At 44.0% G+C, this 25,996-nt stretch overlaps 58 non-coding genes across 58 annotated transcripts; all 58 read left to right on the top strand.

Moving 5' to 3' along the window:
* Positions 1–219: 219 nt before the first annotated feature.
* Positions 220–303, top strand: TRNAL-UAA (transfer RNA leucine (anticodon UAA)). Its single transcript has one exon. It is a non-coding gene; the product is annotated as a tRNA-Leu (tRNA).
* A 143-nt stretch (positions 304–446) lies between these two features.
* TRNAL-UAA (transfer RNA leucine (anticodon UAA)) lies at positions 447–530 on the top strand. The gene has a single exon. It is a non-coding gene; the product is annotated as a tRNA-Leu (tRNA).
* A 153-nt stretch (positions 531–683) lies between these two features.
* Positions 684–767, top strand: TRNAL-UAA (transfer RNA leucine (anticodon UAA)). Its single transcript has one exon. It is a non-coding gene; the product is annotated as a tRNA-Leu (tRNA).
* A 143-nt stretch (positions 768–910) lies between these two features.
* On the top strand, positions 911–994 carry TRNAL-UAA (transfer RNA leucine (anticodon UAA)). The gene has a single exon. It is a non-coding gene; the product is annotated as a tRNA-Leu (tRNA).
* A 153-nt stretch (positions 995–1,147) lies between these two features.
* TRNAL-UAA (transfer RNA leucine (anticodon UAA)) lies at positions 1,148–1,231 on the top strand. Its single transcript has one exon. It is a non-coding gene; the product is annotated as a tRNA-Leu (tRNA).
* A 153-nt stretch (positions 1,232–1,384) lies between these two features.
* On the top strand, positions 1,385–1,468 carry TRNAL-UAA (transfer RNA leucine (anticodon UAA)). The gene has a single exon. It is a non-coding gene; the product is annotated as a tRNA-Leu (tRNA).
* A 143-nt stretch (positions 1,469–1,611) lies between these two features.
* Positions 1,612–1,695, top strand: TRNAL-UAA (transfer RNA leucine (anticodon UAA)). Its single transcript has one exon. It is a non-coding gene; the product is annotated as a tRNA-Leu (tRNA).
* Positions 1,696–1,848: 153 nt separating this feature from the next.
* On the top strand, positions 1,849–1,932 carry TRNAL-UAA (transfer RNA leucine (anticodon UAA)). Its single transcript has one exon. It is a non-coding gene; the product is annotated as a tRNA-Leu (tRNA).
* Positions 1,933–2,075: 143 nt separating this feature from the next.
* On the top strand, positions 2,076–2,159 carry TRNAL-UAA (transfer RNA leucine (anticodon UAA)). The gene has a single exon. It is a non-coding gene; the product is annotated as a tRNA-Leu (tRNA).
* A 153-nt stretch (positions 2,160–2,312) lies between these two features.
* Positions 2,313–2,396, top strand: TRNAL-UAA (transfer RNA leucine (anticodon UAA)). Its single transcript has one exon. It is a non-coding gene; the product is annotated as a tRNA-Leu (tRNA).
* A 390-nt stretch (positions 2,397–2,786) lies between these two features.
* On the top strand, positions 2,787–2,870 carry TRNAL-UAA (transfer RNA leucine (anticodon UAA)). The gene has a single exon. It is a non-coding gene; the product is annotated as a tRNA-Leu (tRNA).
* Positions 2,871–3,714: 844 nt separating this feature from the next.
* On the top strand, positions 3,715–3,798 carry TRNAL-UAA (transfer RNA leucine (anticodon UAA)). The gene has a single exon. It is a non-coding gene; the product is annotated as a tRNA-Leu (tRNA).
* Positions 3,799–3,941: 143 nt separating this feature from the next.
* On the top strand, positions 3,942–4,025 carry TRNAL-UAA (transfer RNA leucine (anticodon UAA)). The gene has a single exon. It is a non-coding gene; the product is annotated as a tRNA-Leu (tRNA).
* A 143-nt stretch (positions 4,026–4,168) lies between these two features.
* Positions 4,169–4,252, top strand: TRNAL-UAA (transfer RNA leucine (anticodon UAA)). The gene has a single exon. It is a non-coding gene; the product is annotated as a tRNA-Leu (tRNA).
* An 854-nt stretch (positions 4,253–5,106) lies between these two features.
* TRNAL-UAA (transfer RNA leucine (anticodon UAA)) lies at positions 5,107–5,190 on the top strand. Its single transcript has one exon. It is a non-coding gene; the product is annotated as a tRNA-Leu (tRNA).
* Positions 5,191–5,343: 153 nt separating this feature from the next.
* Positions 5,344–5,427, top strand: TRNAL-UAA (transfer RNA leucine (anticodon UAA)). The gene has a single exon. It is a non-coding gene; the product is annotated as a tRNA-Leu (tRNA).
* Positions 5,428–5,579: 152 nt separating this feature from the next.
* TRNAL-UAA (transfer RNA leucine (anticodon UAA)) lies at positions 5,580–5,663 on the top strand. Its single transcript has one exon. It is a non-coding gene; the product is annotated as a tRNA-Leu (tRNA).
* A 153-nt stretch (positions 5,664–5,816) lies between these two features.
* Positions 5,817–5,900, top strand: TRNAL-UAA (transfer RNA leucine (anticodon UAA)). Its single transcript has one exon. It is a non-coding gene; the product is annotated as a tRNA-Leu (tRNA).
* Positions 5,901–6,517: 617 nt separating this feature from the next.
* On the top strand, positions 6,518–6,601 carry TRNAL-UAA (transfer RNA leucine (anticodon UAA)). The gene has a single exon. It is a non-coding gene; the product is annotated as a tRNA-Leu (tRNA).
* Positions 6,602–6,754: 153 nt separating this feature from the next.
* On the top strand, positions 6,755–6,838 carry TRNAL-UAA (transfer RNA leucine (anticodon UAA)). Its single transcript has one exon. It is a non-coding gene; the product is annotated as a tRNA-Leu (tRNA).
* Positions 6,839–6,990: 152 nt separating this feature from the next.
* TRNAL-UAA (transfer RNA leucine (anticodon UAA)) lies at positions 6,991–7,074 on the top strand. The gene has a single exon. It is a non-coding gene; the product is annotated as a tRNA-Leu (tRNA).
* Positions 7,075–7,227: 153 nt separating this feature from the next.
* On the top strand, positions 7,228–7,311 carry TRNAL-UAA (transfer RNA leucine (anticodon UAA)). The gene has a single exon. It is a non-coding gene; the product is annotated as a tRNA-Leu (tRNA).
* Positions 7,312–7,701: 390 nt separating this feature from the next.
* TRNAL-UAA (transfer RNA leucine (anticodon UAA)) lies at positions 7,702–7,785 on the top strand. Its single transcript has one exon. It is a non-coding gene; the product is annotated as a tRNA-Leu (tRNA).
* A 153-nt stretch (positions 7,786–7,938) lies between these two features.
* Positions 7,939–8,022, top strand: TRNAL-UAA (transfer RNA leucine (anticodon UAA)). Its single transcript has one exon. It is a non-coding gene; the product is annotated as a tRNA-Leu (tRNA).
* A 1,081-nt stretch (positions 8,023–9,103) lies between these two features.
* Positions 9,104–9,187, top strand: TRNAL-UAA (transfer RNA leucine (anticodon UAA)). The gene has a single exon. It is a non-coding gene; the product is annotated as a tRNA-Leu (tRNA).
* A 153-nt stretch (positions 9,188–9,340) lies between these two features.
* Positions 9,341–9,424, top strand: TRNAL-UAA (transfer RNA leucine (anticodon UAA)). Its single transcript has one exon. It is a non-coding gene; the product is annotated as a tRNA-Leu (tRNA).
* An 844-nt stretch (positions 9,425–10,268) lies between these two features.
* On the top strand, positions 10,269–10,352 carry TRNAL-UAA (transfer RNA leucine (anticodon UAA)). Its single transcript has one exon. It is a non-coding gene; the product is annotated as a tRNA-Leu (tRNA).
* A 390-nt stretch (positions 10,353–10,742) lies between these two features.
* TRNAL-UAA (transfer RNA leucine (anticodon UAA)) lies at positions 10,743–10,826 on the top strand. Its single transcript has one exon. It is a non-coding gene; the product is annotated as a tRNA-Leu (tRNA).
* A 153-nt stretch (positions 10,827–10,979) lies between these two features.
* On the top strand, positions 10,980–11,063 carry TRNAL-UAA (transfer RNA leucine (anticodon UAA)). The gene has a single exon. It is a non-coding gene; the product is annotated as a tRNA-Leu (tRNA).
* Positions 11,064–11,206: 143 nt separating this feature from the next.
* Positions 11,207–11,290, top strand: TRNAL-UAA (transfer RNA leucine (anticodon UAA)). Its single transcript has one exon. It is a non-coding gene; the product is annotated as a tRNA-Leu (tRNA).
* Positions 11,291–11,907: 617 nt separating this feature from the next.
* On the top strand, positions 11,908–11,991 carry TRNAL-UAA (transfer RNA leucine (anticodon UAA)). Its single transcript has one exon. It is a non-coding gene; the product is annotated as a tRNA-Leu (tRNA).
* A 390-nt stretch (positions 11,992–12,381) lies between these two features.
* TRNAL-UAA (transfer RNA leucine (anticodon UAA)) lies at positions 12,382–12,465 on the top strand. The gene has a single exon. It is a non-coding gene; the product is annotated as a tRNA-Leu (tRNA).
* A 153-nt stretch (positions 12,466–12,618) lies between these two features.
* Positions 12,619–12,702, top strand: TRNAL-UAA (transfer RNA leucine (anticodon UAA)). Its single transcript has one exon. It is a non-coding gene; the product is annotated as a tRNA-Leu (tRNA).
* A 380-nt stretch (positions 12,703–13,082) lies between these two features.
* Positions 13,083–13,166, top strand: TRNAL-UAA (transfer RNA leucine (anticodon UAA)). The gene has a single exon. It is a non-coding gene; the product is annotated as a tRNA-Leu (tRNA).
* A 153-nt stretch (positions 13,167–13,319) lies between these two features.
* TRNAL-UAA (transfer RNA leucine (anticodon UAA)) lies at positions 13,320–13,403 on the top strand. The gene has a single exon. It is a non-coding gene; the product is annotated as a tRNA-Leu (tRNA).
* Positions 13,404–13,546: 143 nt separating this feature from the next.
* TRNAL-UAA (transfer RNA leucine (anticodon UAA)) lies at positions 13,547–13,630 on the top strand. Its single transcript has one exon. It is a non-coding gene; the product is annotated as a tRNA-Leu (tRNA).
* Positions 13,631–14,248: 618 nt separating this feature from the next.
* TRNAL-UAA (transfer RNA leucine (anticodon UAA)) lies at positions 14,249–14,332 on the top strand. The gene has a single exon. It is a non-coding gene; the product is annotated as a tRNA-Leu (tRNA).
* A 153-nt stretch (positions 14,333–14,485) lies between these two features.
* TRNAL-UAA (transfer RNA leucine (anticodon UAA)) lies at positions 14,486–14,569 on the top strand. The gene has a single exon. It is a non-coding gene; the product is annotated as a tRNA-Leu (tRNA).
* Positions 14,570–14,712: 143 nt separating this feature from the next.
* Positions 14,713–14,796, top strand: TRNAL-UAA (transfer RNA leucine (anticodon UAA)). Its single transcript has one exon. It is a non-coding gene; the product is annotated as a tRNA-Leu (tRNA).
* A 627-nt stretch (positions 14,797–15,423) lies between these two features.
* Positions 15,424–15,507, top strand: TRNAL-UAA (transfer RNA leucine (anticodon UAA)). The gene has a single exon. It is a non-coding gene; the product is annotated as a tRNA-Leu (tRNA).
* Positions 15,508–15,660: 153 nt separating this feature from the next.
* On the top strand, positions 15,661–15,744 carry TRNAL-UAA (transfer RNA leucine (anticodon UAA)). Its single transcript has one exon. It is a non-coding gene; the product is annotated as a tRNA-Leu (tRNA).
* Positions 15,745–15,887: 143 nt separating this feature from the next.
* TRNAL-UAA (transfer RNA leucine (anticodon UAA)) lies at positions 15,888–15,971 on the top strand. The gene has a single exon. It is a non-coding gene; the product is annotated as a tRNA-Leu (tRNA).
* Positions 15,972–16,588: 617 nt separating this feature from the next.
* On the top strand, positions 16,589–16,672 carry TRNAL-UAA (transfer RNA leucine (anticodon UAA)). The gene has a single exon. It is a non-coding gene; the product is annotated as a tRNA-Leu (tRNA).
* An 854-nt stretch (positions 16,673–17,526) lies between these two features.
* TRNAL-UAA (transfer RNA leucine (anticodon UAA)) lies at positions 17,527–17,610 on the top strand. The gene has a single exon. It is a non-coding gene; the product is annotated as a tRNA-Leu (tRNA).
* A 390-nt stretch (positions 17,611–18,000) lies between these two features.
* TRNAL-UAA (transfer RNA leucine (anticodon UAA)) lies at positions 18,001–18,084 on the top strand. Its single transcript has one exon. It is a non-coding gene; the product is annotated as a tRNA-Leu (tRNA).
* Positions 18,085–18,938: 854 nt separating this feature from the next.
* On the top strand, positions 18,939–19,022 carry TRNAL-UAA (transfer RNA leucine (anticodon UAA)). Its single transcript has one exon. It is a non-coding gene; the product is annotated as a tRNA-Leu (tRNA).
* A 390-nt stretch (positions 19,023–19,412) lies between these two features.
* On the top strand, positions 19,413–19,496 carry TRNAL-UAA (transfer RNA leucine (anticodon UAA)). The gene has a single exon. It is a non-coding gene; the product is annotated as a tRNA-Leu (tRNA).
* An 854-nt stretch (positions 19,497–20,350) lies between these two features.
* TRNAL-UAA (transfer RNA leucine (anticodon UAA)) lies at positions 20,351–20,434 on the top strand. The gene has a single exon. It is a non-coding gene; the product is annotated as a tRNA-Leu (tRNA).
* A 153-nt stretch (positions 20,435–20,587) lies between these two features.
* TRNAL-UAA (transfer RNA leucine (anticodon UAA)) lies at positions 20,588–20,671 on the top strand. The gene has a single exon. It is a non-coding gene; the product is annotated as a tRNA-Leu (tRNA).
* A 390-nt stretch (positions 20,672–21,061) lies between these two features.
* Positions 21,062–21,145, top strand: TRNAL-UAA (transfer RNA leucine (anticodon UAA)). Its single transcript has one exon. It is a non-coding gene; the product is annotated as a tRNA-Leu (tRNA).
* Positions 21,146–21,762: 617 nt separating this feature from the next.
* On the top strand, positions 21,763–21,846 carry TRNAL-UAA (transfer RNA leucine (anticodon UAA)). The gene has a single exon. It is a non-coding gene; the product is annotated as a tRNA-Leu (tRNA).
* Positions 21,847–22,236: 390 nt separating this feature from the next.
* Positions 22,237–22,320, top strand: TRNAL-UAA (transfer RNA leucine (anticodon UAA)). Its single transcript has one exon. It is a non-coding gene; the product is annotated as a tRNA-Leu (tRNA).
* An 854-nt stretch (positions 22,321–23,174) lies between these two features.
* Positions 23,175–23,258, top strand: TRNAL-UAA (transfer RNA leucine (anticodon UAA)). Its single transcript has one exon. It is a non-coding gene; the product is annotated as a tRNA-Leu (tRNA).
* A 153-nt stretch (positions 23,259–23,411) lies between these two features.
* TRNAL-UAA (transfer RNA leucine (anticodon UAA)) lies at positions 23,412–23,495 on the top strand. Its single transcript has one exon. It is a non-coding gene; the product is annotated as a tRNA-Leu (tRNA).
* A 390-nt stretch (positions 23,496–23,885) lies between these two features.
* TRNAL-UAA (transfer RNA leucine (anticodon UAA)) lies at positions 23,886–23,969 on the top strand. Its single transcript has one exon. It is a non-coding gene; the product is annotated as a tRNA-Leu (tRNA).
* Positions 23,970–24,359: 390 nt separating this feature from the next.
* On the top strand, positions 24,360–24,443 carry TRNAL-UAA (transfer RNA leucine (anticodon UAA)). Its single transcript has one exon. It is a non-coding gene; the product is annotated as a tRNA-Leu (tRNA).
* An 853-nt stretch (positions 24,444–25,296) lies between these two features.
* TRNAL-UAA (transfer RNA leucine (anticodon UAA)) lies at positions 25,297–25,380 on the top strand. The gene has a single exon. It is a non-coding gene; the product is annotated as a tRNA-Leu (tRNA).
* A 390-nt stretch (positions 25,381–25,770) lies between these two features.
* On the top strand, positions 25,771–25,854 carry TRNAL-UAA (transfer RNA leucine (anticodon UAA)). The gene has a single exon. It is a non-coding gene; the product is annotated as a tRNA-Leu (tRNA).
* Positions 25,855–25,996: the final 142 nt, after the last annotated feature.

Here is a 25,996-nt window from a genome sequence, read left to right as displayed (position 1 = left end):
TCTAAGGCGTCAGATTTAAGCTCTGATCCTCGTATGAGGGCGTGGGTTCGAACTTCACTTCTGACAACGAATTGTTTCATTTTAATAACATACATATCATACTCAGGAAAGGGTTCTCTAGTTTGGCAACTAGGGAGTGGCTTCATGGAGCATAGAACTCTGAGAGGTATTTCGGGGTTGTACTATAGCTTCATTTTCAAGGAAAACGTTTCAGAGCGTGTCAGGATGGCCGAGTGGTCTAGGGCGTCAGATTTAAGCTCTGATCCTCGTATGAGGGCGTGGGTTCGAACCCCACTTCTGACAACGAATTGTTTCATTTTAATATCATACTCAGGAAAGGGTTCTCTAGTTTGGCAACTAGGGAGGGACTTTATTCAGCATAGAACTTTGAGAGGTATTTCGGGGTTGTACTATAGCTTCATTTCAAGGAAAACAACTCAAAGCGTGTCAGGATGGCCGAGTGGTCAAAGGCGTCAGATTTAAGCTCTGATCCTCGTATGAGGGCGTGGGTTCGAACCCCACTTCTGACAACGAATTGTTTCATTTTAATAACATACATATCATACTAAGGAAAGGGTTCTCTAGTTTGGCAACTAGGGAGTAGCTTTATGGAGCATAGAACTCTGAGAGGTATTTCGGGGTTGTACTATAGCTTCATTTTAAAGGAAAACGACTCAGAGCGTGTCAGGATGGCCGAGTGGTCTAAGGCGTCAGATTTAAGCTCTGATCCTCGTATGAGGGCGTGGGTTCGAACCCCACTTCTGACAACGAATTGTTTCATTTTAATATCATACTCAGGAAAGGGTTCTCTAGTTTGGCAACTAGGGAGGGACTTTATTCAGCATAGAACTTTGAGAGGTATTTCGGGGTTGTACTATAGCTTCATTTCAAGGAAAACAACTCAAAGCGTGTCAGGATGGCCGAGTGGTCTAAGGCGTCAGATTTAAGCTCTGATCCTCGTATGAGGGCGTGGGTTCGAACCCCACTTCTGACAACGAGTTATTTCATTTTAATAAAATATATCTCATACTCCGGAAAGGGTTCTCTAGTATGGCAACTAGGGAGTGGCTTCATGGAGCATAGAACTCTTGGAGGTATTTCAGGGTTGTACTATAGCTTCATTTTCAAGGGAAACGTTTCAGAGCGTGTCAGGATGGCCGAGTGGTCTAAGGCGTCAGATTTAATTTCTGATCCTCGTATGAGGGCGTGGGTTCGAACCCCACTTCTGACAACGAATTGTTTCATTTTAATAACATACATATCATACTCAGGAAAGGGTTCTCTAGTTTGGCAACTAGGGAGTGGCTTCATGGAGCATAGAACTCTGAGAGGTATTTCGGGGTTGTACTATAGCTTCATTTTCAAGGAAAACGTTTCAGAGCGTGTCAGGATGGCCGAGTGGTCTAGGGCGTCAGATTTAAGCTCTGATCCTCGTATGAGGGCGTGGGTTCGAACCCCACTTCTGACAACGAATTGTTTCATTTTAATATCATACTCAGGAAAGGGTTCTCTAGTTTGGCAACTAGGGAGGGACTTTATTCAGCATAGAACTTTGAGAGGTATTTCGGGGTTGTACTATAGCTTCATTTCAAGGAAAACAACTCAAAGCGTGTCAGGATGGCCGAGTGGTCAAAGGCGTCAGATTTAAGCTCTGATCCTCGTATGAGGGCGTGGGTTCGAACCCCACTTCTGACAACGAATTGTTTCATTTTAATAACATACATATCATACTAAGGAAAGGGTTCTCTAGTTTGGCAACTAGGGAGTAGCTTTATGGAGCATAGAACTCTGAGAGGTATTTCGGGGTTGTACTATAGCTTCATTTTAAAGGAAAACGACTCAGAGCGTGTCAGGATGGCCGAGTGGTCTAAGGCCTCAGATTTAAGCTCTGATCCTCGTATGAGGGCGTGGGTTCGAACCCCACTTCTGACAACGAATTGTTTCATTTTAATATCATACTCAGGAAAGGGTTCTCTAGTTTGGCAACTAGGGAGGGACTTTATTCAGCATAGAACTTTGAGAGGTATTTCGGGGTTGTACTATAGCTTCATTTCAAGGAAAACAACTCAAAGCGTGTCAGGATGGCCGAGTGGTCTAAGGCGTCAGATTTAAGCTCTGATCCTCGTATGAGGGCGTGGGTTCGAACCCCACTTCTGACAACGAGTTATTTCATTTTAATAAAATATATCTCATACTCCGGAAAGGGTTCTCTAGTATGGCAACTAGGGAGTGGCTTCATGGAGCATAGAACTCTTGGAGGTATTTCAGGGTTGTACTATAGCTTCATTTTCAAGGGAAACGTTTCAGAGCGTGTCAGGATGGCCGAGTGGTCTAAGGCGTCAGATTTAATTTCTGATCCTCGTATGAGGGCGTGGGTTCGAACCCCACTTCTGACAACGAATTGTTTCATTTTAATAACATACATATCATACTCAGGAAAGGGTTCTCTAGTTTGGCAACTAGGGAGTGGCTTCATGGAGCATAGAACTCTGAGAGGTATTTCGGGGTTGTACTATAGCTTCATTTTCAAGGAAAACGTTTCAGAGCGTGTCAGGATGGCCGAGTGGTCTAAGGCGTCAGATTTAAGCTCTGATCCTCGTATGAGGGCGTGGGTTCGAACCGCACTTCTGATAACGAGTTATTTCATTTTAATAAAATATATCTCATACTCCGGAAAGGGTTCTCTAGTATGGCAACTAGGGAGTAACTTCATGGAGCATAGAACTCTTGGAGGTATTCCAGGGTTGTACTATAGCTTCATTTTCAAGGGAAACGTTTCAGAGCGTGTCAGGATGGCCGAGTGGTCTAAGGCGTCAGATTTAAGCTCTGATCCTCGTATGAGGGCGTGGGTTCGAACCCCACTTCTGACAACGAATTGTTTCATTTTAATAACATACATATCATACTCAGGAAAGGGTTCTCTAGTTTGGCAACTAGGGAGTGGCTTCATGGAGCATAGAAATCTGAGAGGTATTTCGGGGTTGTACTATAGCTTCATTTTCAAGGAAAACGTTTCATAGCGTGTCAGGATGGCCGAGTGGTCTAGGGCGTCAGATATAAGCTCTGATCCTCGTATGAGGGCGTGGGTTCGAACCCCACTTCTGACAACGAATTGTTTCATTTTAATATCATACTCAGGAAAGGGTTCTCTAGTTTGGCAACTAGGGAGGGACTTTATTCAGCATAGAACTTTGAGAGGTATTTCGGGGTTGTACTATAGCTTCATTTCAAGGAAAACAACTCATAGCGTGTCAGGATGGCCGAGTGGTCTAAGCCGTCAGATTTAAGCTCTGATCCTCGTATGAGGGCGTGGGTTCGAACCCCACTTCTGATAACGAGTTATTTCATTTTAATAAAATATATCTCATACTCCGGAAAGGGTTCTCTAGTATGGCAACTAGGGAGTGGCTTCATGGAGCATAGAACTCTTGGAGGTATTTCAGGGTTGTACTATAGCTTCATTTTCAAGGGAAACGTTTCAGAGCGTGTCAGGATGGCCGAGTGGTCTAGGGCGTCAGATTTAAGCTCTGATCCTCGTATGAGGGCGTGGATTCGAAACCCACTTCTGACAACGAATTGTTTCATTTTAATATCATACTCAGGAAAGGGTTCTCTAGTTTGGCAACTAGGGAGGGACTTTATTCAGCATAGAACTTTGAGAGGTATTTCGGGGTTGTACTATAGCTTCATTTCAAGGAAAACAACTCAAAGCGTGTCAGGATGGCCGAGTGGTCTAAGGCGTCAGATTTAAGCTCTGATCCTCGTATGAGGGCGTGGGTTCGAACCCCACTTCTGACAACGAATTGTTTCATTTTAATATCATACTCAGGAAAGGGTTCTCTAGTTTGGCAACTAGGGAGGGACTTTATTCAGCATAGAACTTTGAGAGGTATTTCGGGGTTGTACTATAGCTTCATTTCAAGGAAAACAACTCAAAGCGTGTCAGGATGGCCGAGTGGTCTAAGGCGTCAGATTTAAGCTCTGATCCTCGTATGAGGGCGTGGGTTCGAACCCCACTTCTGACAACGAATTGTTTCATTTTAATAACATACTCAGGAAAGGGTTCTCTAGTTTGGCAACTAGGGAGTGGCTTTATGGAGCATAGAACTCTGAGAGGTATTTCGGGGTTGTACTATAGCTTCATTTCAAGGAAAACAACTCAAAGCGTGTCAGGATGGCCGAGTGGTCTAAGGCGTCAGATTTAAGCTCTGATCCTCGTATGAGGGCGTGGGTTCGAACCCCACTTCTGACAACGAATTGTTTCATTTTAATAACATACATATCATACTAAGGAAAGGGTTCTCTAGTTTGGCAACTAGGGAGTGGCTTTATGGAGCATAGAACTCTGAGAGGTATTTCGGGGTTGTACTATAGCTTCATTTTAAAGGAAAACGACTCAGAGCGCGTCAGGATGGCCGAGTGGTCTAAGGCGTCAGATTTAAGCGCTGATCCTAGTATGAGGGCGTGGGTTCGAACCGCACTTCTGATAACGAGTTATTTCATTTTAATAAAATATATCTCATACTCCGGAAAGGGTTCTCTAGTATGGCAACTAAGGAGTGGCTTCATGGAGCATAGAACTCTTGGAGGTATTTCAGGGTTGTACTATAGCTTCATTTTCAAGGGAAACGTTTCAGAGCGTGTCAGGATGGCCGAGTGGTCTAAGGCGTCAGATTTAAGCTCTGATCCTCGTATGAGGGCGTGGGTTCGAACTTCACTTCTGACAACGAATTGTTTCATTTTAATAACATACATATCATACTCAGGAAAGGGTTCTCTAGTTTGGCAACTAGGGAGTGGCTTCATGGAGCATAGAACTCTGAGAGGTATTTCGGGGTTGTACTATAGCTTCATTTTCAAGGAAAACGTTTCAGAGCGTGGCAGGATGGCCGAGTGGTCTAGGGCGTCAGATTTAAGCTCTGATCCTCGTATGAGGGCGTGGGTTCGAACCCCACTTCTGACAACGAAATGTTTCATTTTAATATCATACTCAGGAAAGGGTTCTCTAGTTTGGCAACTAGGGAGGGACTTTATTCAGCATAGAACTTTGAGAGGTATTTCGGGGTTGTACTATAGCTTCATTTCAAGGAAAACAACTCAAAGCGTGTCAGGATGGCCGAGTGGTCAAAGGCGTCAGATTTAAGCTCTGATCCTCGTATGAGGGCGTGGGTTCGAACCCCACTTCTGACAACGAATTGTTTCATTTTAATAACATACATATCATACTAAGGAAAGGGTTCTCTAGTTTGGCAACTAGGGAGTAGCTTTATTCAGCATAGAACTTTGAGAGGTATTTCGGGGTTGTACTATAGCTTCATTTTAAAGGAAAACGACTCAGAGCGTGTCAGGATGGCCGAGTGGTCAAAGGCATCAGATTTAAGCTCTGATCCTCGTATGAGGGCGTGGGTTCGAACCCCACTTCTGACAACGAATTGTTTCATTTTAATAACATACATATCATACTAAGGAAAGGGTTCTCTAGTTTGGCAACTAGGGAGGGACTTTATTCAGCATAGAACTTTGAGAGGTATTTCGGGGTTGTACTATAGCTTCATTTCAAGGAAAACAACTCAAAGCGTGTCAGGATGGCCGAGTGGTCTAAGGCGTCAGATTTAAGCTCTGATCCTCGTATGAGGGCGTGGGTTCGAACCCCACTTCTGACAACGAGTTATTTCATTTTAATAAAATATATCTCATACTCCGGAAAGGGTTCTCTAGTATGGCAACTAGGGAGTGGCTTCATGGAGCATAGAACTCTTGGAGGTATTTCAGGGTTGTACTATAGCTTCATTTTCAAGGGAAACGTTTCAGAGCGTGTCAGGATGGCCGAGTGGTCTAAGGCGTCAGATTTAATTTCTGATCCTCGTATGAGGGCGTGGGTTCGAACCCCACTTCTGACAACGAATTGTTTCATTTTAATAACATACATATCATACTCAGGAAAGGGTTCTCTAGTATGGCAACTAGGGAGTGGCTTCATGGAGCATAGAACTCTTGGAGGTATTTCAGGGTTGTACTATAGCTTCATTTTCAAGGGAAACGTTTCAGAGCGTGTCAGGATGGCCGAGTGGTCTAAGGCGTCAGATTTAAGCTCTGATCCTCGTATGAGGGCGTGGGTTCGAACTTCACTTCTGACAACGAATTGTTTCATTTTAATAACATACATATCATACTCAGGAAAGGGTTCTCTAGTTTGGCAACTAGGGAGTGGCTTCATGGAGCATAGAACTCTGAGAGGTATTTCGGGGTTGTACTATAGCTTCATTTTCAAGGAAAACGTTTCAGAGCGTGGCAGGATGGCCGAGTGGTCTAGGGCGTCAGATTTAAGCTCTGATCCTCGTATGAGGGCGTGGGTTCGAACCCCACTTCTGACAACGAATTGTTTCATTTTAATATCATACTCAGGAAAGGGTTCTCTAGTTTGGCAACTAGGGAGGGACTTTATTCAGCATAGAACTTTGAGAGGTATTTCGGGGTTGTACTATAGCTTCATTTCAAGGAAAACAACTCAAAGCGTGTCAGGATGGCCGAGTGGTCAAAGGCGTCAGATTTAAGCTCTGATCCTCGTATGAGGGCGTGGGTTCGAACCCCACTTCTGACAACGAATTGTTTCATTTTAATAACATACATATCATACTAAGGAAAGGGTTCTCTAGTTTGGCAACTAGGGAGTAGCTTTATTCAGCATAGAACTTTGAGAGGTATTTCGGGGTTGTACTATAGCTTCATTTTAAAGGAAAACGACTCAGAGCGTGTCAGGATGGCCGAGTGGTCAAAGGCGTCAGATTTAAGCTCTGATCCTCGTATGAGGGCGTGGGTTCGAACCCCACTTCTGACAACGAATTGTTTCATTTTAATAACATACATATCATACTAAGGAAAGGGTTCTCTAGTTTGGCAACTAGGGAGGGACTTTATTCAGCATAGAACTTTGAGAGGTATTTCGGGGTTGTACTATAGCTTCATTTCAAGGAAAACAACTCAAAGCGTGTCAGGATGGCCGAGTGGTCTAAGGCGTCAGATTTAAGCTCTGATCCTCGTATGAGGGCGTGGGTTCGAACCCCACTTCTGACAACGAGTTATTTCATTTTAATAAAATATATCTCATACTCCGGAAAGGGTTCTCTAGTATGGCAACTAGGGAGTGGCTTCATGGAGCATAGAACTCTTGGAGGTATTTCAGGGTTGTACTATAGCTTCATTTTCAAGGGAAACGTTTCAGAGCGTGTCAGGATGGCCGAGTGGTCTAAGGCGTCAGATTTAATTTCTGATCCTCGTATGAGGGCGTGGGTTCGAACCCCACTTCTGACAACGAATTGTTTCATTTTAATAACATACATATCATACTCAGGAAAGGGTTCTCTAGTTTGGCAACTAGGGAGTGGCTTCATGGAGCATAGAACTCTGAGAGGTATTTCGGGGTTGTACTATAGCTTCATTTTCAAGGAAAACGTTTCAGAGCGTGTCAGGATGGCCGAGTGGTCTAAGGCGTCAGATTTAAGCTCTGATCCTCGTATGAGGGCGTGGGTTCGAACCGCACTTCTGATAACGAGTTATTTCATTTTAATAAAATATATCTCATACTCCGGAAAGGGTTCTCTAGTATGGCAACTAGGGAGTAACTTCATGGAGCATAGAACTCTTGGAGGTATTCCATGGTTGTACTATAGCTTCATTTTCAAGGGAAACGTTTCAGAGCGTGTCAGGATGGCCGAGTGGTCTAAGGCGTCAGATTTAAGCTCTGATCCTCGTATGAGGGCGTGGGTTCGAACCCCACTTCTGACAACGAATTGTTTCATTTTAATAACATACATATCATACTCAGGAAAGGGTTCTCTAGTTTGGCAACTAGGGAGTGGCTTCATGGAGCATAGAAATCTGAGAGGTATTTCGGGGTTGTACTATAGCTTCATTTTGAAGGAAAACGTTTCAGAGCGTGTCAGGATGGCCGAGTGGTCTAAGGCGTCAGATTTAAGCTCTGATCCTCGTATGAGGGCGTGGGTTCGAACCCCACTTCTGACAACGAATTGTTTCATTTTAATATCATACTCAGGAAAGGGTTCTCTAGTTTGGCAACTAGGGAGGGACTTTATTCAGCATAGAACTTTGAGAGGTATTTCGGGGTTGTACTATAGCTTCATTTCAAGGAAAACAACACAAAGCGTGTCAGGATGGCCGAGTGGTCTAAGCCGTCAGATTTAAGCTCTGATCCTCGTATGAGGGCGTGGGTTCGAACCCCACTTCTGATAACGAGTTATTTCATTTTAATAAAATATATCTCATACTCCGGAAAGGGTTCTCTAGTATGGCAACTAGGGAGTGGCTTCATGGAGCATAGAACTCTTGGAGGTATTTCAGGGTTGTACTATAGCTTCATTTTCAAGGGAAACGTTTCAGAGCGTGTCAGGATGGCCGAGTGGTCTAGGGCGTCAGATTTAAGCTCTGATCCTCGTATGAGGGCGTGGATTCGAAACCCACTTCTGACAACGAATTGTTTCATTTTAATATCATACTCAGGAAAGGGTTCTCTAGTTTGGCAACTAGGGAGGGACTTTATTCAGCATAGAACTTTGAGAGGTATTTCGGGGTTGTACTATAGATTCATTTCAAGGAAAACAACTCAAAGCGTGTCAGGATGGCCGAGTGGTCTAAGGCGTCAGAATTAAGCTCTGATCCTCGTATGAGGGCGTGGGTTCGAACCGCACTTATGATAACGAGTTATTTCATTTTAATAAAATATATCTCATACTCCGGAAAGGGTTCTCTAGTATGGCAACTAGGGAGTGGCTTCATGGAGCATAGAACTCTTGGAGGTATTTCAGGGTTGTACTATAGCTTCATTTTCAAGGGAAACGTTTCAGAGCGTGTCAGGATGGCCGAGTGGTCTAAGGCGTCAGATTTAATTTCTGATCCTCGTATGAGGGCGTGGGTTCGAACCGCACTTCTGATAACGAGTTATTTCATTTTAATAAAATATATCTCATACTCCGGAAAGGGTTCTCTAGTATGGCAACTAGGGAGTGGCTTCATGGAGCATAGAACTCTTGGAGGTATTTCAGGGTTGTACTATAGCTTCATTTTCAAGGGAAACGTTTCAGAGCGTGTCAGGATGGCCGAGTGGTCTAAGGCGTCAGATTTAATTTCTGATCCTCGTATGAGGGCGTGGGTTCGAACCCCACTTCTGACAACGAATTGTTTCATTTTAATAACATACATATCATACTCAGGAAAGGGTTCTCTAGTTTGGCAACTAGGGAGTGGCTTCATGGAGCATAGAAATCTGAGAGGTATTTCGGGGTTGTACTATAGCTTCATTTTCAAGGAAAACGTTTCATAGCGTGTCAGGATGGCCGAGTGGTCTAGGGCGTCAGATTTAAGCTCTGATCCTCGTATGAGGGCGTGGGTTCGAACCCCACTTCTGACAACGAATTGTTTCATTTTAATATCATACTCAGGAAAGGGTTCTCTAGTTTGGCAACTAGGGAGGGACTTTATTCAGCATAGAACTTTGAGAGGTATTTCGGGGTTGTACTATAGCTTCATTTCAAGGAAAACAACTCAAAGCGTGTCAGGATGGCCGAGTGGTCTAAGCCGTCAGATTTAAGCTCTGATCCTCGTATGAGGGCGTGGGTTCGAACCCCACTTCTGATAACGAGTTATTTCATTTTAATAAAATATATCTCATGCTCCGGAAAGGGTTCTCTAGTATGGCAACTAGGGAGTGGCTTCATGGAGCATAGAACTCTTGTAGGTATTTCAGGGTTGTACTATAGCTTCATTTTCAAGGGAAACGTTTCAGAGCGTGTCAGGATGGCCGAGTAGTCTAGGGCGTCAGATTTAAGCTCTGATCCTCGTATGAGGGCGTGGATTCGAAACCCACTTCTGACAACGAATTGTTTCATTTTAATATCATACTCAGGAAAGGGTTCTCTAGTTTGGCAACTAGGGAGGGACTTTATTCAGCATAGAACTTTGAGAGGTATTTCGGGGTTGTACTATAGCTTCATTTCAAGGAAAACAACTCAAAGCGTGTCAGGATGGCCGAGTGGTCTAAGGCGTCAGAATTAAGCTCTGATCCTCGTATGAGGGCGTGGGTTCGAACCGCACTTATGATAACGAGTTATTTCATTTTAATAAAATATATCTCATACTCCGGAAAGGGTTCTCTAGTATGGCAACTAGGGAGTGGCTTCATGGAGCATAGAACTCTTGGAGGTATTTCAGGGTTGTACTATAGCTTCATTTTCAAGGGAAACGTTTCAGAGCGTGTCAGGATGGCCGAGTGGTCTAAGGCGTCAGATTTAATTTCTGATCCTCGTATGAGGGCGTGGGTTCGAACCCCACTTCTGACAACGAATTTTTTCATTTTAATAACATACATATCATACTCAGGAAAGGGTTCTCTAGTTTGGCAACTAGGGAGTGGCTTCATGGAGCATAGAACTCTGAGAGGTATTTCGGGGTTGTACTATAGCTTCATTTTCAAGGAAAACGTTTCAGAGCGTGTCAGGATGGCCGAGTGGTCTAAGGCGTCAGATTTAAGCTCTGATCCTCGTATGAGGGCGTGGGTTCGAACCGCACTTCTGATAACGAGTTATTTCATTTTAATAAAATATATCTCATACTCCGGAAAGGGTTCTCTAGTATGGCAAGTAGGGAGTAACTTCATGGAGCATAGAACTCTTGGAGGTATTCCAGGGTTGTACTATAGCTTCATTTTCAAGGGAAACGTTTCAGAGCGTGTCAGGATGGCCGAGTGGTCTAAGGCGTCAGATTTAAGCTCTGATCCTCGTATGAGGGCGTGGGTTCGAACCCCACTTCTGACAACGAATTGTTTCATTTTAATAACATACATATCATACTCAGGAAAGGGTTCTCTAGTTTGGCAACTAGGGAGTGGCTTCATGGAGCATAGAACTCTGAGAGGTATTTCGGGGTTGTACTATAGCTTCATTTTCAAGGAAAACGTTTCATAGCGTGTCAGGATGGCCGAGTGGTCTAGGGCGTCAGATTTAAGCTCTGATCCTCGTATGAGGGCGTGGGTTCGAACCCCACTTCTGACAACGAATTGTTTCATTCTAATATCATACTCAGGAAAGGGTTCTCTAGTTTGGCAACTAGGGAGGGACTTTATTCAGCATAGAACTTTGAGAGGTATTTCGGGGTTGTACTATAGCTTCATTTCAAGGAAAACAACTCAAAGCGTGTCAGGATGGCCGAGTGGTCTAAGGCGTCAGATTTAAGCTCTGATCCTCGTATGAGGGCGTGGGTTCGAACCCCACTTCTGACAAAGAGTTATTTCATTTTAATAAAATATATCTCATACTCCGGAAAGGGTTCTCTAGTATGGCAACTAGGGAGTGGCTTCATGGAGCATAGAACTCTTGGAGGTATTTCAGGGTTGTACTATAGCTTCATTTTCAAGGGAAACGTTTCAGAGCGTGTCAGGATGGCCGAGTGGTCTAGGGCGTCAGATTTAAGCTCTGATCCTCGTATGAGGGCGTGGATTCGAAACCCACTTCTGACAACGAATTGTTTCATTTTAATATCATACTCAGGAAAGGGTTCTCTAGTTTGGCAACTAGGGAGGGACTTTATTCAGCATAGAACTTTGAGAGGTATTTCGGGGTTGTACTATAGCTTCATTTCAAGGAAAACAACTCAAAGCGTGTCAGGATGGCCGAGTGGTCTAAGGCGTCAGAATTAAGCTCTTATCCTCGTATGAGGGCGTGGGTTCGAACCGCACTTCTGATAACGAGTTATTTCATTTTAATAAAATATATCTCATACTCCGGAAAGGGTTCTCTAGTATGGCAACTAGGGAGTGGCTTCATGGAGCATAGAACTCTTGGAGGTATTTCAGGGTTGTACTATAGCTTCATTTTCAAGGGAAACGTTTCAGAGCGTGTCAGGATGGCCGAGTGGTCTAAGGCGTCAGATTTAATTTCTGATCCTCGTGTGAGGGCGTGGGTTCGAACCCCACTTCTGACAACGAATTGTTTCATTTTAATAACATACATATCATACTCAGGAAAGGGTTCTCTAGTTTGGCAACTAGGGAGTGGCTTCATGGAGCATAGAACTCTGAGAGGTATTTCGGGGTTGTACTATAGCTTCATTTTCAAGGAAAACGTTTCAGAGCGTGTCAGGATGGCCGAGTGGTCTAAGGCGTCAGATTTAAGCTCTGATCCTCGTATGAGGGCGTGGGTTCGAACCGCACTTCTGATAACGAGTTATTTCATTTTAATAAAATATATCTCATACTCCGGAAAGGGTTCTCTAGTATGGCAACTAGGGAGTAACTTCATGGAGCATAGAACTCTTGGAGGTATTCCAGGGTTGTACTATAGCTTCATTTTCAAGGGAAACGTTTCAGAGCGTGTCAGGATGGCCGAGTGGTCTAAGGCGTCAGATTTAAGCTCTGATCCTCGTATGAGGGCGTGGGTTCGAACCCCACTTCTGACAACGAATTGTTTCATTTTAATAACATACATATCATACTCAGGAAAGGGTTCTCTAGTTTGGCAACTAGGGAGTGGCTTCATGGAGCATAGAACTCTAAGAGGTATTTCGGGGTTGTACTATAGCTTCATTTTCAAGGAAAACGTTTCATAGCGTGTCAGGATGGCCGAGTGGTCTAGGGCGTCAGATTTAAGCTCTGATCCTCGTATGAGGGCGTGGGTTCGAACCCCACTTCTGACAACGAATTGTTTCATTTTAATATCATACTCAGGAAAGGGTTCTCTAGTTTGGCAACTAGGGAGGGACTTTATTCAGCATAGAACTTTGAGAGGTATTTCGGGGTTGTACTATAGCTTCATTTCAAGGAAAACAACTCAAAGCGTGTCAGGATGGCCGAGTGGTCTAAGGCGTCAGAATTAAGCTCTGATCCTCGTATGAGGGCGTGGGTTCGAACCGCACTTCTGATAACGAGTTATTTCATTTTAATAAAATATATCTCATACTCCGGAAAGGGTTCTCTAGTATGGCAAGTAGGGAGTAACTTCATGGAGCATAGAACTCTTGGAGGTATTCCAGGGTTGTACTATAGCTTCATTTTCAAGGGAAACGTTTCAGAGCGTGTCAGGATGGCCGAGTGGTCTAAGGCGTCAGATTTAAGCTCTGATCCTCGTATGAGGGCGTGGGTTCGAACCCCACTTCTGACAACGAATTGTTTCATTTTAATAACATACATATCATACTCAGGAAAGGGTTCTCTAGTTTGGCAACTAGGGAGTGGCTTCATGGAGCATAGAACTCTGAGAGGTATTTCGGGGTTGTACTATAGCTTCATTTTCAAGGAAAACGTTTCATAGCGTGTCAGGATGGCCGAGTGGTCTAGGGCGTCAGATTTAAGCTCTGATCCTCGTATGAGGGCGTGGGTTCGAACCCCACTTCTGACAACGAATTGTTTCATTTTAATATCATACTCAGGAAAGGGTTCTCTAGTTTGGCAACTAGGGAGGGACTTTATTCAGCATAGAACTTTGAGAGGTATTTCGGGGTTGTACTATAGCTTCATTTCAAGGAAAACAACTCAAAGCGTGTCAGGATGGCCGAGTGGTCTAAGGCGTCAGATTTAAGCTCTGATCCTCGTATGAGGGCGTGGGTTCGAACCCCACTTCTGACAAAGAGTTATCTCATTTTAATAAAATATATCTCATACTCCGGAAAGGGTTCTCTAGTATGGCAACTAGGGAGTGGCTTCATGGAGCATAGAACTCTTGGAGGTATTTCAGGGTTGTACTATAGCTTCATTTTCAAGGGAAACGATTCAGAGCGTGTCAGGATGGCCGAGTGGTCTAGGGCGTCAGATTTAAGCTCTGATCCTCGTATGAGGGCGTGGATTCGAAACCCACTTCTGACAACGAATTGTTTCATTTTAATATCATACTCAGGAAAGGGTTCTCTAGTTTGGCAACTAGGGAGGGACTTTATTCAGCATAGAACTTTGAGAGGTATTTCGGGGTTGTACTATAGCTTCATTTTCAAGGAAAACGTTTCAGAGCGTGTCAGGATGGCCGAGTGGTCTAAGGCGTCAGATTTAAGCTCTGATCCTCGTATGAGGGCGTGGGTTCGAACCGCACTTCTGATAACGAGTTATTTCATTTTAATAAAATATATCTCATACTCCGGAAAGGGTTCTCTAGTATGGCAACTAGGGAGTAACTTCATGGAGCATAGAACTCTTGGAGGTATTTTAGGGTTGTACTATAGCTTCATTTTCAAGGGAAACGTTTCAGAGCGTGTCAGGATGGCCGAGTGGTCTAAGGCGTCAGATTTAAGCTCTGATCCTCGTATGAGGGCGTGGGTTCGAACCCCACTTCTGACAACGAATTGTTTCATTTTAATAACATACATATCATACTCAGGAAAGGGTTCTCTAGTTTGGCAACTAGGGAGTGGCTTCATGGAGCATAGAACTCTGAGAGGTATTTCGGGGTTGTACTATAGCTTCATTTTCAAGGAAAACGTTTCATAGCGTGTCAGGATGGCCGAGTGGTCTAGGGCGTCAGATTTAAGCTCTGATCCTCGTATGAGGGCGTGGGTTCGAACCCCACTTCTGACAACGAATTGTTTCATTTTAATATCATACTCAGGAAAGGGTTCTCTAGTTTGGCAACTAGGGAGGGACTTTATTCAGCATAGAACTTTGAGAGGTATTTCGGGGTTGTACTATAGCTTCATTTCAAGGAAAACAACTCAAAGCGTGTCAGGATGGCCGAGTGGTCTAAGGCGTCAGATTTAAGCTCTGATCCTCGTATGAGGGCGTGGGTTCGAACCCCACTTCTGATAACGAGTTATTTCATTTTAATAAAATATATCTCATACTCCGGAAAGGGTTCTCTAGTATGGCAACTAGGGAGTGGCTTCATGGAGCATAGAACTCTTGGAGGTATTTCAGGGTTGTACTATAGCTTCATTTTCAAGGGAAACGTTTCAGAGCGTGTCAGGATGGCCGAGTGGTCTAAGGCGTCAGATTTAATTTCTGATCCTCGTATGAGGGCGTGGGTTCGCACCCCACTTCTGACAACGAATTGTTTCATTTTAATAACATACATATCATACTCAGGAAAGGGTTCTCTAGTTTGGCAACTAGGGAGTGGCTTCATGGAGCATAGAACTCTGAGAGGTATTTCGGGGTTGTACTATAGCTTCATTTTCAAGGAAAACGTTTCAGAGCGTGTCAGGATGGCCGAGTGGTCTAAGGCGTCAGATTTAAGCTCTGATCCTCGTATGAGGGCGTGGGTTCGAACCGCACTACTGATAACGAGTTATTTCATTTTAATAAAATATATCTCATACTCCGGAAAGGGTTCTCTAGTATGGCAACTAGGGAGTAACTTCATGGAGCATAGAACTCTTGGAGGTATTTTAGGGTTGTACTATAGCTTCATTTTCAAGGGAAACGTTTCAGAGCGTGTCAGGATGGCCGAGTGGTCTAAGGCGTCAGATTTAAGCTCTGATCCTCGTATGAGGGCGTGGGTTCGAACCCCACTTCTGACAACGAATTGTTTCATTTTAATAACATACATATCATACTCAGGAAAGGGTTCTCTAGTTTGGCAACTAGGGAGTGGCTTCATGGAGCATAGAACTCTGAGAGGTATTTCGGGGTTGTACTATAGCTTCATTTTCAAGGAAAACGTTTCATAGCGTGTCAGGATGGCCGAGTGGTCTAGGGCGTCAGATTTAAGCTCTGATCCTCGTATGAGGGCGTGGGTTCGAACCCCACTTCTGACAACGAATTGTTTCATTTTAATATCATACTCAGGAAAGGGTTCTCTAGTTTGGCAACTAGGGAGGGACTTTATTCAGCATAGAACTTTGAGAGGTATTTCGGGGTTGTACTATAGCTTCATTTCAAGGAAAACAACTCAAAGCGTGTCAGGATGGCCGAGTGGTCTAAGGCGTCAGATTTAAGCTCTGATCCTCGTATGAGGGCGTGGGTTCGAACCCCACTTCTGATAACGAGTTGTTTCATTTTAATAAAATATATCTCATACTCCGGAAAGGGTTCTCTAGTATGGCAACTAGGGAGTGGCTTCATGGAGCATAGAACTCTTGGAGGTATTTCAGGGTTGTACTATAGCTTCATTTTCAAGGGAAACGTTTCAGAGCGTGTCAGGATGGCCGAGTGGTCTAGGGCGTCAGATGTAAGCTCTGATCCTCGTATGAGGGCGTGGATTCGAAACCCACTTCTGACAACGAATTGTTTCATTTTAATATCATACTCAGGAAAGGGTTCTCTAGTTTGGCAACTAGGGAGGGACTTTATTCAGCATAGAACTTTGAGAGGTATTTCGGGGTTGTACTATAGCTTCATTTCAAGGAAAACAACTCAAAGCGTGTCAGGATGGCCGAGTGGTCTAAGGCGTCAGAATTAAGCTCTGATCCTCGTATGAGGGCGTGGGTTCGAACCGCACTTCTGATAACGAGTTATTTCATTTTAATAAAATATATCTCATACTCCGGAAAGGGTTCTCTAGTATGGCAACTAGGGAGTGGCTTCATGGAGCATAGAACTCTTGGAGGTATTTCAGGGTTGTACTATAGCTTCATTTTCAAGGGAAACGTTTCAGAGCGTGTCAGGATGGCCGAGTGGTCTAAGGCGTCAGATTTAATTTCTGATCCTCGTATGAGGGCGTGGGTTCGAACCCCACTTCTGACAACGAATTGTTTCATTTTAATAACATACATATCATACTCAGGAAAGGGTTCTCTAGTTTGGCAACTAGGGAGTGGCTTCATGGAGCATAGAACTCTGAGAGGTATTTCGGGGTTGTACTATAGCTTCATTTTCAAGGAAAACGTTTCATAGCGTGTCAGGATGGCCGAGTGGTCTAGGGCGTCAGATTTAAGCTCTGATCCTCGTATGAGGGCGTGGGTTCGAACCCCACTTCTGATAACGAGTTATTTCATTTTAATAAAATATATCTCATACTCCGGAAAGGGTTCTCTAGTATGGCAACTAGGGAGTGGCTTCATGGAGCATAGAACTCTTGGAGGTATTTCAGGGTTGTACTATAGCTTCATTTTCAAGGGAAACGTTTCAGAGCGTGTCAGGATGGCCGAGTGGTCTAGGGCGTCAGATTTAAGCTCTGATCCTCGTATGAGGGCGTGGATTCGAAACCCACTTCTGACAACGAATTGTTTCATTTTAATATCATACTCAGGAAAGGGTTCTCTAGTTTGGCAACTAGGGAGGGACTTTATTCAGCATAGAACTTTGAGAGGTATTTCGGGGTTGTACTATAGCTTCATTTCAAGGAAAACAACTCAAAGCGTGTCAGGATGGCCGAGTGGTCTAAGGCGTCAGAATTAAGCTCTGATCCTCGTATGAGGGCGTGGGTTCGAACCGCACTTCTGATAACGAGTTATTTCATTTTAATAAAATATATCTCATACTCCGGAAAGGGTTCTCTAGTATGGCAACTAGGGAGTGGCTTCATGGAGCATAGAACTCTTGGAGGTATTTCAGGGTTGTACTATAGCTTCATTTTCAAGGGAAACGTTTCAGAGCGTGTCAGGATGGCCGAGTGGTCTAAGGCGTCAGATTTAATTTCTGATCCTCGTATGAGGGCGTGGGTTCGAACCCCACTTCTGACAACGAATTGTTTCATTTTAATAACATACATATCATACTCAGGAAAGGGTTCTCTATTTTGGCAACTAGGGAGTGGCTTCATGGAGCATAGAACTCTGAGAGGTATTTCGGGGTTGTACTATAGCTTCATTTTCAAGGAAAACGTTTCAGAGCGTGTCAGGATGGCCGAGTGGTCTAAGGCGTTAGATTTAAGTTCTGATCCTCGTATGAGGGCGTGGGTTCGAACCGCACTTCTGATAACGAGTTATTTCATTTTAATAAAATATATCTCATACTCCGGAAAGGGTTCTCTAGTATGGCAACTAGGGAGTAACTTCATGGAGCATAGAACTCTTGGAGGTATTCCAGGGTTGTACTATAGCTTCATTTTCAAGGGAAACGTTTCAGAGCGTGTCAGGATGGCCGAGTGGTCTAAGGCGTCAGATTTAAGCTCTGATCCTCGTATGAGGGCGTGGGTTCGAACCCCACTTCTGACAACGAATTGTTTCATTTTAATAACATACATATCATACTCAGGAAAGGGTTCTCTAGTTTGGCAACTAGGGAGTGGCTTCATGGAGCATAGAACTCTGAGAGGTATTTCGGGGTTGTACTATAGCTTCATTTTCAAGGAAAACGTTTCATAGCGTGTCAGGATGGCCGAGTGGTCTAGGGCGTCAGATTTAAGCTCTGATCCTCGTATGAGGGCGTGGGTTCGAACCCCACTTCTGATAACGAGTTATTTCATTTTAATAAAATATATCTCATACTCCGGAAAGGGTTCTCTAGTATGGCAACTAGGGAGTGGCTTCATGGAGCATAGAACTCTTGGAGGTATTTCAGGGTTGTACTATAGCTTCATTTTCAAGGGAAACGTTTCAGAGCGTGTCAGGATGGCCGAGTGGTCTAGGGCGTCAGATTTAAGCTCTGATCCTCGTATGAGGGCGTGGATTCGAAACCCACTTCTGACAACGAATTGTTTCATTTTAATATCATACTCAGGAAAGGGTTCTCTAGTTTGGCAACTAGGGAGGGACTTTATTCAGCATAGAACTTTGAGAGGTATTTCGGGGTTGTACTATAGCTTCATTTCAAGGAAAACAACTCAAAGCGTGTCAGGATGGCCGAGTGGTCTAAGGCGTCAGAATTAAGCTCTGATCCTCGTATGAGGGCGTGGGTTCGAACCGCACTTCTGATAACGAGTTATTTCATTTTAATAAAATATATCTCATACTCCGGAAAGGGTTCTCTAGTATGGCAACTAGGGAGTGGCTTCATGGAGCATAGAACTCTTGGAGGTATTTCAGGGTTGTACTATAGCTTCATTTTCAAGGGAAACGTTTCAGAGCGTGTCAGGATGGCCGAGTGGTCTAAGGCGTCAGATTTAATTTCTGATCCTCGTATGAGGGCGTGGGTTCGAACCCCACTTCTGACAACGAATTGTTTCATTTTAATAACATACATATCATACTCAGGAAAGGGTTCTCTATTTTGGCAACTAGGGAGTGGCTTCATGGAGCATAGAACTCTGAGAGGTATTTCGGGGTTGTACTATAGCTTCATTTTCAAGGAAAACGTTTCAGAGCGTGTCAGGATGGCCGAGTGGTCTAAGGCGTTAGATTTAAGTTCTGATCCTCGTATGAGGGCGTGGGTTCGAACCGCACTTCTGATAACGAGTTATTTCATTTTAATAAAATATATCTCATACTCCGGAAAGGGTTCTCTAGTATGGCAACTAGGGAGTAACTTCATGGAGCATAGAACTCTTGGAGGTATTCCAGGGTTGTACTATAGCTTCATTTTCAAGGGAAACGTTTCAGAGCGTGTCAGGATGGCCGAGTGGTCTAAGGCGTCAGATTTAAGCTCTGATCCTCGTATGAGGGCGTGGGTTCGAACCCCACTTCTGACAACGAATTGTTTCATTTTAATAACATACATATCATACTCAGGAAAGGGTTCTCTAGTTTGGCAACTAGGGAGTGGCTTCATGGAGCATAGAACTCTGAGAGGTATTTCGGGGTTGTACTATAGCTACATTTTCAAGGAAAACGTTTCATAGCGTGTCAGGATGGCCGAGTGGTCTAGGGCGTCAGATTTAAGCTTTGATCCTCGTATGAGGGCGTGGGTTCGAACCCCACTTCTGGTAACGAGTTATTTCATTTTAATAAAATATATCTCATACTCCGGAAAGGGTTCTCTAGTATGGCAACTAGGGAGTGGCTTCATGGAGCATAGAACTCTTGGAGGTATTTCAGGGTTGTACTATAGCTTCATTTTCAAGGGAAACGTTTCAGAGCGTGTCAGGATGGCCGAGTGGTCTAGGGCGTCAGATTTAAGCTCTGATCCTCGTATGAGGGCGTGGATTCGAAACCCACTTCTGACAACGAATTGTTTCATTTTAATATCATACTCAGGAAAGGGTTCTCTAGTTTGGCAACTAGGGAGGGACTTTATTCAGCATAGAACTTTGAGAGGTATTTCGGGGTTGTACTATAGCTTCATTTCAAGGAAAACAACTCAAAGCGTGTCAGGATGGCCGAGTGGTCTAAGGCGTCAGAATTAAGCTCTGATCCTCGTATGAGGGCGTGGGTTCGAACCGCACTTCTGATAACGAGTTATTTCATTTTAATAAAATATATCTCATACTCCGGAAAGGGTTCTCTAGTATGGCAACTAGGGAGTAACTTCATGGAGCATAGAACTCTTGGAGGTATTCCAGGGTTGTACTATAGCTTCATTTTCAAGGGAAACGTTTCAGAGCGTGTCAGGATGGCCGAGTGGTCTAAGGCGTCAGAATTAAGCTCTGATCCTCGTATGAGGGCGTGGGTTCGAACCCCACTTCTGACAACGAATTGTTTCATTTTAATAACATACATATCATACTCAGGAAAGGGTTCTCTAGTTTGGCAACTAGGGAGTGGCTTCATGGAGCATAGAACTCTGAGAGGTATTTCGGGGTTGTACTATAGCTTCATTTTCAAGGAAAACGTTTCATAGCGTGTCAGGATGGCCGAGTGGTCTAGGGCGTCAGATTTAAGCTCTGATCCTCGTATGAGGGCGTGGGTTCGAACCCCACTTCTGACAACGAATTGTTTCATTTTAATAACATACATATCATACTCAGGAAAGGGTTCTCTATTTTGGCAACTAGGGAGTGGCTTCATGGAGCATAGAACTCTGAGAGGTATTTCGGGGTTGTACTATAGCTTCATTTTCAAGGAAAACGTTTCAGAGCGTGTCAGGATGGCCGAGTGGTCTAAGGCGTTAGATTTAAGTTCTGATCCTCGTATGAGGGCGTGGGTTCGAACCGCACTTCTGATAACGAGTTATTTCATTTTAATAAAATATATCTCATACTCCGGAAAGGGTTCTCTAGTATGGCAACTAGGGAGTAACTTCATGGAGCATAGAACTCTTGGAGGTATTCCAGGGTTGTACTATAGCTTCATTTTCAAGGGAAACGTTTCAGAGCGTGTCAGGATGGCCGAGTGGTCAAAGGCGTCAGATTTAAGCTCTGATCCTCGTATGAGGGCGTGGGTTCGAACCCCACTTCTGACAACGAATTGTTTCATTTTAATAACATACATATCATACTCAGGAAAGGGTTCTCTATTTTGGCAACTAGGGAGTGGCTTCATGGAGCATAGAACTCTGAGAGGTATTTCGGGGTTGTACTATAGCTTCATTTTCAAGGAAAACGTTTCAGAGCGTGTCAGGATGGCCGAGTGGTCTAAGGCGTTAGATTTAAGTTCTGATCCTCGTATGAGGGCGTGGATTCGAAACCCACTTCTGACAACGAATTGTTTCATTTTAATATCATACTCAGGAAAGGGTTCTCTAGTTTGGCAACTAGGGAGGGACTTTATTCAGCATAGAACTTTGAGAGGTATTTCGGGGTTGTACTATAGCTTCATTTCAAGGAAAACAACTCAAAGCGTGTCAGGATGGCCGAGTGGTCTAAGGCGTCAGAATTAAGCTCTGATCCTCGTATGAGGGCGTGGGTTCGAACCGCACTTCTGATAACGAGTTATTTCATTTTAATAAAATATATCTCATACTCCGGAAAGGGTTCTCTAGTATGGCAACTAGGGAGTGGCTTCATGGAGCATAGAACTCTTGGAGGTATTTCAGGGTTGTACTATAGCTTCATTTTCAAGGGAAACGTTTCAGAGCGTGTCAGGATGGCCGAGTGGTCTAAGGCGTCAGATTTAATTTCTGATCCTCGTATGAGGGCGTGGGTTCGAACCCCACTTCTGACAACGAATTGTTTCATTTTAATAACATACATATCATACTCAGGAAAGGGTTCTCTATTTTGGCAACTAGGGAGTGGCTTCATGGAGCATAGAACTCTGAGAGGTATTTCGGGGTTGTACTATAGCTTCATTTTCAAGGAAAACGTTTCAGAGCGTGTCAGGATGGCCGAGTGGTCTAAGGCGTTAGATTTAAGTTCTGATCCTCGTATGAGGGCGTGGGTTCGAACCGCACTTCTGATAACGAGTTATTTCATTTTAATAAAATATATCTCATACTCCGGAAAGGGTTCTCTAGTATGGCAACTAGGGAGTAACTTCATGGAGCATAGAACTCTTGGAGGTATTCCAGGGTTGTACTATAGCTTCATTTTCAAGGGAAACGTTTCAGAGCGTGTCAGGATGGCCGAGTGGTCTAAGGCGTCAGATTTAAGCTCTGATCCTCGTATGAGGGCGTGGGTTCGAACCCCACTTCTGACAACGAATTGTTTCATTTTAATAACATACATATCATACTCAGGAAAGGGTTCTCTAGTTTGGCAACTAGGGAGTGGCTTCATGGAGCATAGAACTCTGAGAGGTATTTCGGGGTTGTACTATAGCTACATTTTCAAGGAAAACGTTTCATAGCGTGTCAGGATGGCCGAGTGGTCTAGGGCGTCAGATTTAAGCTCTGATCCTCGTATGAGGGCGTGGGTTCGAACCCCACTTCTGGTAACGAGTTATTTCATTTTAATAAAATATATCTCATACTCCGGAAAGGGTTCTCTAGTATGGCAACTAGGGAGTGGCTTCATGGAGCATAGAACTCTTGGAGGTATTTCAGGGTTGTACTATAGCTTCATTTTCAAGGGAAACGTTTCAGAGCGTGTCAGGATGGCCGAGTGGTCTAGGGCGTCAGATTTAAGCTCTGATCCTCGTATGAGGGCGTGGATTCGAAACCCACTTCTGACAACGAATTGTTTCATTTTAATATCATACTCAGGAAAGGGTTCTCTAGTTTGGCAACTAGGGAGGGACTTTATTCAGCATAGAACTTTGAGAGGTATTTCGGGGTTGTACTATAGCTTCATTTCAAGGAAAACAACTCAAAGCGTGTCAGGATGGCCGAGTGGTCTAAGGCGTCAGAATTAAGCTCTGATCCTCGTATGAGGGCGTGGGTTCGAACCGCACTTCTGATAACGAGTTATTTCATTTTAATAAAATATATCTCATACTCCGGAAAGGGTTCTCTAGTATGGCAACTAGGGAGTAACTTCATGGAGCATAGAACTCTTGGAGGTATTCCAGGGTTGTACTATAGCTTCATTTTCAAGGGAAACGTTTCAGAGCGTGTCAGGATGGCCGAGTGGTCTAAGGCGTCAGAATTAAGCTCTGATCCTCGTATGAGGGCGTGGGTTCGAACCCCACTTCTGACAACGAATTGTTTCATTTTAATAACATACATATCATACTCAGGAAAGGGTTCTCTAGTTTGGCAACTAGGGAGTGGCTTCATGGAGCATAGAACTCTGAGAGGTATTTCGGGGTTGTACTATAGCTTCATTTTCAAGGAAAACGTTTCATAGCGTGTCAGGATGGCCGAGTGGTCTAGGGCGTCAGATTTAAGCTCTGATCCTCGTATGAGGGCGTGGGTTCGAACCCCACTTCTGACAACGAATTGTTTCATTTTAATAACATACATATCATACTCAGGAAAGGGTTCTCTATTTTGGCAACTAGGGAGTGGCTTCATGGAGCATAGAACTCTGAGAGGTATTTCGGGGTTGTACTATAGCTTCATTTTCAAGGAAAACGTTTCAGAGCGTGTCAGGATGGCCGAGTGGTCTAAGGCGTTAGATTTAAGTTCTGATCCTCGTATGAGGGCGTGGGTTCGAACCGCACTTCTGATAACGAGTTATTTCATTTTAATAAAATATATCTCATACTCCGGAAAGGGTTCTCTAGTATGGCAACTAGGGAGTAACTTCATGGAGCATAGAACTCTTGGAGGTATTCCAGGGTTGTACTATAGCTTCATTTTCAAGGGAAACGTTTCAGAGCGTGTCAGGATGGCCGAGTGGTCTAAGGCGTCAGATTTAAGCTCTGATCCTCGTATGAGGGCGTGGGTTCGAACCCCACTTCTGACAACGAATTGTTTCATTTTAATAACATACATATCATACTCAGGAAAGGGTTCTCTATTTTGGCAACTAGGGAGTGGCTTCATGGAGCATAGAACTCTGAGAGGTATTTCGGGGTTGTACTATAGCTTCATTTTCAAGGAAAACGTTTCAGAGCGTGTCAGGATGGCCGAGTGGTCTAAGGCGTTAGATTTAAGTTTTGATCCTCGTATGAGGGCGTGGGTTCGAACCGCACTTCTGATAACGAGTTATTTCATTTTAATAAAATATATCTCATACTCCGGAAAGGGTTCTCTAGTATGGCAACTAGGGAGTAACTTCATGGAGCATAGAACTCTTGGAGGTATTCCAGGGTTGTACTATAGCTTCATTTTCAAGGGAAACGTTTCAGAGCGTGTCAGGATGGCCGAGTGGTCTAAGGCGTCAGATTTAAGCTCTGATCCTCGTATGAGGGCGTGGGTTCGAACCCCACTTCTGACAACGAATTGTTTCATTTTAATAACATACATATCATACTCAGGAAAGGGTTCTCTAGTTTGGCAACTAGGGAGTGGCTTCATGGAGCATAGAACTCTGAGAGGTATTTCGGGGTTGTACTATAGCTACATTTTCAAGGAAAACGTTTCATAGCGTGTCAGGATGGCCGAGTGGTCTAGGGCGTCAGATTTAAGCTCTGATCCTCGTATGAGGGCGTGGGTTCGAACCCCACTTCTGGTAACGAGTTATTTCATTTTAATAAAATATATCTCATACTCCGGAAAGGGTTCTCTAGTATGGCAACTAGGGAGTGGCTTCATGGAGCATAGAACTCTTGGAGGTATTTCAGGGTTGTACTATAGCTTCATTTTCAAGGGAAACGTTTCAGAGCGTGTCAGGATGGCCGAGTGGTCTAGGGCGTCAGATTTAAGCTCTGATCCTCGTATGAGGGCGTGGATTCGAAACCCACTTCTGACAACGAATTGTTTCATTTTAATATCATACTCAGGAAAGGGTTCTCTAGTTTGGCAACTAGGGAGGGACTTTATTCAGCATAGAACTTTGAGAGGTATTTCGGGGTTGTACTATAGCTTCATTTCAAGAAAACAACTCAAAGCGTGTCAGGATGGCCGAGTGGTCTAAGGCGTCAGAATTAAGCTCTGATCCTCGTATGAGGGCGTGGGTTCGAACCGCACTTCTGATAACGAGTTATTTCATTTTAATAAAATATATCTCATACTCCGGAAAGGGTTCTCTAGTATGGCAACTAGGGAGTGGCTTCATGGAGCATAGAACTCTTGGAGGTATTTCAGGGTTGTACTATAGCTTCATTTTCAAGGGAAACGTTTCAGAGCGTGTCAGGATGGCCGAGTGGTCTAAGGCGTCAGATTTAATTTCTGATCCTCGTATGAGGGCGTGGGTTCGAACCCCACTTCTGACAACGAATTGTTTCATTTTAATAACATACATATCATACTCAGGAAAGGGTTCTCTAGTTTGGCAACTAGGCAGTGGCTTCATGGAGCATAGAACTCTGAGAGGTATTTCGGGGTTGTACTATAGCTTCATTTTCAAGGAAAACGTTTCAGAGCGTGTCAGGATGGCCGAGTGGTCTAAGGCGTCAGATTTAAGCTCTGATCCTCGTATGAGGGCGTGGGTTCGAACCGCACTTCTGATAACGAGTTATTTCATTTTAATAAAATATATCTCATACTCCGGAAAGGGTTCTCTAGTATGGCAACTAGGGAGTAACTTCATGGAGCATAGAACTCTTGGAGGTATTCCAGGGTTGTACTATAGCTTCATTTTCAAGGGAAACGTTTCAGAGCGTGTCAGGATGGCCGAGTGGTCTAAGGCGTCAGAATTAAGCTCTGATCCTCGTATGAGGGCGTGGGTTCGAACCCCACTTCTGACAACGAATTGTTTCATTTTAATAACATACATATCATACTCAGGAAAGGGTTCTCTAGTTTGGCAACTAGGGAGTGGCTTCATGGAGCATAGAACTCTGAGAGGTATTTCGGGGTTGTACTATAGCTTCATTTTCAAGGAAAACG

The sequence above is a fragment of the Phalangium opilio genome, unplaced genomic scaffold (genome assembly GCF_054372755.1).
Source record: "Phalangium opilio isolate 3A_F unplaced genomic scaffold, DU_Popi_V2 ptg000043l_1, whole genome shotgun sequence".
In the NCBI taxonomy this organism is placed as follows: domain Eukaryota; kingdom Metazoa; phylum Arthropoda; class Arachnida; order Opiliones; family Phalangiidae; genus Phalangium; species Phalangium opilio.
Note: the sequence above shows the minus strand (reverse complement) of the source record. Positions and strands in the feature narration are given on the sequence as shown.